We start from the raw sequence: 5,870 nt of genomic DNA on the forward strand, positions 1-5,870 counted from the left end.
CAGTTAGGATCGTCTCAAATTCCCATCTTGGTCAAACCTTTAAACAGTTAGGACCAAAGCCAAAATCCCCTCTCGATTCGTTCCATGAACGAGAGGTCCACAAATTGAACGATCAAACCTTTAAACAGTTAGGATCGTCTCAAATTCCCATCTTGGTCAAACCTTTAAACAGTTAGGACCAAAGCCAAAATCCCCTCTCGATTCGTTCCATGAACGAGAGGTCCACAAATTGAACGATCAAACCTTTAAACAGTTAGGATCGTCTCAAATTCCCATCTTGGTCAAACCTTTAAACAGTTAGGACCAAAGCCAAAATCCCCTCTCGATTCGTTCCATGAACGAGAGGTCCACAAATTGAACGATCAAACCTTTAAACAGTTAGGATCGTCTCAAATTCCCATCTTGGTCAAACCTTTAAACAGTTAGGACCAAAGCCAAAATCCCCTCTCGATTCGTTCCATGAACGAGAGGTCCACAAATTGAACGATCAAACCTTTAAACAGTTAGGATCGTCTCAAATTCCCATCTTGGTCAAACCTTTAAACAGTTAGGACCAAAGCCAAAATCCCCTCTCGATTCGTTCCATGAACGAGAGGTCCACAAATTGAACGATCAAACCTTTAAACAGTTAGGATCGTCTCAAATTCCCATCTTGGTCAAACCTTTAAACAGTTAGGACCAAAGCCAAAATCCCCTCTCGATTCGTTCCATGAACGAGAGGTCCACAAATTGAACGATCAAACCTTTAAACAGTTAGGATCGTCTCAAATTCCCATCAGTTTTCAAACATTCAGAAACCGTTTCATAAACCACCGACATGTGACCACCAACTGTTCAAGAACGTGGGGAACGTCGTGGGCGAGAATCACGTTAATAACCACCAGAATAACGGAGTTTAAAACGTGGGAAGGCAGTTACAGCGAGAAACTATCAGGACTATTCGTTTTCTAAGACAGTATTTACTGTCTCGCCGGGCGAGACAGCAAATTTACTGTCTCGCTGGGCGAGACAGCAAACACTGTCTCGGCCAGCGAGACAGTAAACACTGTCTCGCCATGTTAATTCTGTCTTTTGTTGAGTTTTGTTAGTTATGAACCCCAGAGGCTATAAATACCCCTCCAGAGGCGGATCAGAGAGCATCCATAGGCTGATTCCAGAGCAGAGAGGGCAGAGTACTCGAGCTTCTGGCAACTCCTTGATATTCAGGCTTTGACTTGATTTCAAGAAGAACGACTATCTTACCTTGATAAGATATCGTTTCAAGTTCTCACTTCGATAAACAAAGTCAGAATCATAAACCCCTCACGATTCGATCAGAATCTGTGATTTGGTGGTCCACGGGCTAACGCACCCCCGGCACAGGCAAAGATCCCACGGCAAAGATCCCACGAAAGCAGTGATCCAAACAACAATCCTGCGTTTATTTTCTCAAGAGTTGTAATTTTCTTTTTGTTGTGTAAAAGAGTCTTATAAAAAGGCTGTTTTCTTTGAATTTATTGTAATCGACCGAAGATATAATGAATTCGACAACAAATTCGACTTTTGGCGAAAACAGACATAGGGATGCATTCCGTCCGGATACGGCTCGGATATGATATTTATCATATCCATATATATCCGCTTACCCATCTCGAATACAGATACGGATATACATCGGTAAGAAAAATTCATATCCATATCCACAAAAATCGGATACAGTTATGGATATAGATGCGGATATATAAACGGATATGCATGTGGATACAAAAAGGATATGAGAAAACTAGATAGTATTGAGAAAAATATAGTTCATATGATATAGATAGTATTAAGAAAAATATAGTTCATACGATACAAAAGAGTTCGTTAATATCTTCATTATGATTGAAAGGCTAAAATTAGACATATTGATCATCAAAATTAACCACAAATCCATAACCTAAGAATCGAAATTATCGTAAGAGTATGACCAATATGTATACGGATATCTCATATACGAATACAGATATTTCACTACAAAACCATATCTGCAACCATATCCTATCGGTTATAGATTTGAGTAACCATATCTGTATCCTAACGGATATGGTTACAGATATTTTCTCGAATACGGATACGGTTTAGCACCCCTAGTCTGACATCAACCCATGCTTCTTTTGAAGCATGTGATATATTCTCGTATCTATCTTTGGATGCGTCACTTTATTTGGTTATTTCCTTCTGAGGTGATAGGTCCCACCTCAATTAACCCTCTAGGCTCATCGCAAAGTATGTCACGCCCCACTTCCCAAAATACCGGAGAATCGGGACGTGAACAAGCCCGCGACGTATTAGATTGAAGAGAATAAATAAGAATAAATATTTCTTCTCAACCTAATACGCTAAGCGTCAAACAATATACAATGCGAAGTCACAGGTCCCCGATCACACATAGCAAGAATATAATGAACAACTCAGAATGAAAAGAAACATATCACAAATAGAATATCATCTGAGACATAGAGTTTGGGTCAAACATGCCCTTATTACAAAACAGTCCAAATAAGTACTAAAGAAATATGAAAATACATCATTCAACAGGAATAGTAAGGAAGTACTAAAAAAATAAGCTAAGGACCATCAAATAACTAAGGAAATAGCTAAGCTTTAGCTTGTTCTTCTGCTCCGTCTGCAAGGTACTCCTGCTGAGAATCCTCTGGCTCCTGTACGATTCCGAACTAAGGTTGTCTGTCTCCTAAATCTGACGTACACCAGAGAAAATAGGTGTATGTCAGCGTGAATGGCACACATTAAGATGCCACAGAGATAAATAGAAACGGTCGAACGACCAATGCAAAAACAGTAATAATAATAATAAAAGCATGTTACTAAAATACTAATAATCTAAATGCAATCTATCACTAGAATATAATAATCAGAAGAACCCAAGAAAATCAACCAAGTAACAAGTCAATCATGCAGCTAGCAATCAGAATAATCATCCAAGTAACAAGGTCACACAACTAGATGTAATTAATACTTAAAAATCTACAACAAGAGACGTAGTACGTCGAGCGAAATAATCCAAACAATGAAACTCTCATGTATATATCATATGTCTTAAATTGTAAATAATTAAATATTAATCTCAATCTATGTATGAAAAGAGATACAACTTGCCTACATCTCACAAGAATTCATACTTAGCTAAGAAACGAGGTCAGGTAACTAGCCTTCCTATAACAGGTCACTGGTTCACATCTCACATAGAGTCAATGTTCATATTCTCGGATAAATGACTGTTCGCATATCCCTATGTGCATCCAATACCGTTACACAAACTCGGTCAGAGGACTACACGCAATCCGTTTTTAGTCTGGTCCGAACTCAAGCTAAACTCGGGTGAATATCAAACTCACGGACCAAAGTGACTACACAAACTTCACTTTGACCCTGAATATCAAACTCACGGACCAAAGTGACTACACAAACTTCACTTTGACCCAACAAACCAACCCCAGTGCTACACAAACTCACTGGTGCGAGCCTGGAAGATACATCAACAGCCACATCTGATCACATGAACCAAGACTTCCCCATCCCAACTATTCTCGCTTTTCTAAGCCAACAATCATAACCTGAACTAGATCTCTGGTCCACTTCCTAAATTCAGTCAATGTACACACACATGTTACTAAGTCTTGTTCATGACGCACAAAGCTACTAAGTCATGAACTACTAGTGGTTCTCAAACACAACAAGGAACAATAAATACAGCTAATTCTATGCAATAAAATTATGGCATGTCACGTAATTGAAATAAGAATCATGGAATCGGCGGATGATTTGCACATAAAATGTCACGATCAACAACCACCAATCATATGATCATAAACTAAATTAATTCAAAATAAAAAATTCTTTTGCAAAATAATTTTCTTTCAAATTATCTCTCACTATAATTATTCTAAAAATAATCTCTTAAAATAATAAATTCATAAATTCAAAATAATCTTTTTACAAGATAAATTCTCATTAATTCCAAATAGTCTATTTTCCCAAAATAATTTTTTTTTAAATATTTATCATTCTAAAATGATTTTCTTCCACAAAATAAATTAAAAAATTTATCATTATTCTAAAATAACCCCGTTGTTAAAATAAATTCTTTAATCTATTATAATTATTCTGAAACTACTATTTATCACATAATTATGATTTATTTAATCACAAATTAATATAAGCAGATAATTCACAATTTCATCAACAAGCCCACACAAATAATTATTAACAGATCTAAAATTACAGATAATTCATAATAAATACAAAAATTCAGATCTGAGCAAGTGGGATCTTGCCTTGGGATATTGTTAAACGATTCGACGTTGACGTACGAGTCCGCGGGGTGGATCTGGAGTTGACGGCGATCGGAGCTCTGGGTTAGAGTTCGAGCGGCGTGAAGGAGAGGCAGAGGAGGGCGACGGGCTGAGCTTGTGGAGGGGGTCTCGGGAGGTGACTGTGAAGGCGGGGCTGAGGGACAGCAGGTAGAGGAGGGGGAGGAGACGACTGAGGGCGGTAAGGGGCTGCTGCAGAGAATTGCCGGGCTGTCACGTAGAGCGTGGGTTGCAGGGTCCGATACGCGACGGCGGTAGGGCTCTACTGCAGGAGGAGCGGTGGAGGAGGGAAGTCGCCGGGGTGGCCTGGCTTCGGCTGGCGGAGCAGGGTCTATGCGTCGATGGGGGCGAAGATGGTGAGGGAAGGCGGAGGAGGGGCGACTGCGTGGTTTGGGAAGAACGAGAGAAGAAAGAGAAAACGAGAGAAAGAGAAGAAGAAAGGCTGTGGGGGTGGTTGAAACGAAAAAGAGAGAGGGGGAGAAAATATAAAGGGTTAGGGTTAGGGAATAATTAACAAAAATAATTAATAAAAAATATAATTAATTACGTATAAAATTAAATAATTATGAAAAAATTATCTACAAAATAATACGTACTAGTTGTATTAATACAACAGACTATACGCAATAGTAGTAATAACACAACAGTTTATACAAAATGATACGTAATAGTGATAATAATCACACAACGGATTATACAAAATAAAAAGTAATAGTAATAATAATCACACAACGGATTATACAAAATAAAACGTAATAGTAATAATAGCACAACGGATTATACAAAATAATACATAATAGTAACGATGACACAACAGATTAATTAAAAAGTTTTTACTGCACTAAGTTAATTTATAAATATCAAAATCATTTAAAAAATATAAAATTTGGACTTTTAAATCTTAGAAAATTCTAGAAAATCGAGAAAAATACAAATACTCTTTTAAAAATAATAATTAAATATATTAAAATACCAAAAAATTATTTTACCTAGTATCGAAAGTTCACGATCATTACAGTATAGATCTTATCAGAACCATCCTTTAGGAATGGCCCGAGTGGGATGATCATCATGATCTATACCATTAATAAATGAGTTGTACTTCCCAGACTAACCCTCTAAACACGCGTGAATGGTATAGATCACATCTTACAACAGAATGTTCTGATAGAATTTTTACTCCTCATCGCCTTCCTAACAGTGCTTCCCCCCATATGTAGTTACTTACTAAAAACATGACTCACTCCTAAGTATTAGTCATTATTTACTTGGTGCTTAAATTCTCATGGCAATATATAGTGTGCACTCAAAATGGTTAACTGAAATGAACGAAATACTATTATCAAGTAAATTATATTGAATACATTTTTGGTTATTGACTGAGTTGTAACCAAGGAAAATATCAGAATTATCGAAAAAGGTGGAGCTCAAAGAAAAAGAAAGAAAAAGATCAAAATAGCCATCTGATGATGATTTTATTGATGCTTAATTTGCTTTTTGTTTAAAGGGTTTCTACTT

The sequence above is a fragment of the Asparagus officinalis genome, chromosome 5, assembly GCF_001876935.1.
Source record: "Asparagus officinalis chromosome 5, Aspof.V1, whole genome shotgun sequence".
In the NCBI taxonomy this organism is placed as follows: Eukaryota; Viridiplantae; Streptophyta; class Magnoliopsida; order Asparagales; family Asparagaceae; genus Asparagus; species Asparagus officinalis.